Here is an 858-nt window from a genome sequence, read left to right as displayed (position 1 = left end):
GAAGGGGACAGTATCATGACAAAAGTCACAAATTTTATAGGAATTATTCTGGAAAGTATAAATTCTATGGATGACTAGCATTATTATGTTTTGTAGTAATAGATGAGTGTAAAAAGAACACTTTCATTTTGCCCAGAGTTCCTCCAAATTTCAACAAATTAGTGAGTGTGTAAAAAAAAAAAAGGTGGTCCAGAGGTGGATGGGCAACAATAATGGAGTTTACATGCCTCTCTGTGCTTATTATCATTGACTATTGTTAATTATAACAAGAACAGTGGAAAATGTTCTCTTATAGTCTCTTGACTCAGCCTTGTGAGAGGCTAGATGTTTTTTCAGTCCCTTTCTGAAAGTCCTGGTGTCTAATCAGACTTTCTCTTGAATGTAAATCAATTTGTTTCTAACATACAACTGTATGAGAGACTTACTGAAGTTACATATTATGTTGAAAGTGAGAATTTTTATTGTGCTTGAAAGTCAACTACATCATTGACTGATGAAACATAAAGTTTGTATGGCTACTTGTTTACTAGTAGAAAATGGCTTGAAAGTTCCTGTACCTAGCGTTATTCGATGGCGAAGAAGTCAAGTGAGTTTCCAGCAGCCGACTATCCGGTAGAGAAGAGTGGCTACAAACCCCAAGTAAGTCATCTCGTAAAAAAGAATGTGGTTTGGGGAAATAAATCAGTATAACCCAGACACTTTAAGTCATCAGAACGTTTGAACGTACAGCACAAAAATGTACAGGCCGACCTCGTCTAATGATTGGCAGAGACCGCCGACAGTTGAAGAGGGTTGTTATGGGTAATAGGCAGATATCTATCCAGACCATCACACAGGAATACCAAATTACATCAGGAT

Source organism: Schistocerca gregaria, chromosome 6 (genome assembly GCF_023897955.1).
Source record: "Schistocerca gregaria isolate iqSchGreg1 chromosome 6, iqSchGreg1.2, whole genome shotgun sequence".
Taxonomy (NCBI): domain Eukaryota; kingdom Metazoa; phylum Arthropoda; class Insecta; order Orthoptera; family Acrididae; genus Schistocerca; species Schistocerca gregaria.
Note: the sequence above shows the minus strand (reverse complement) of the source record.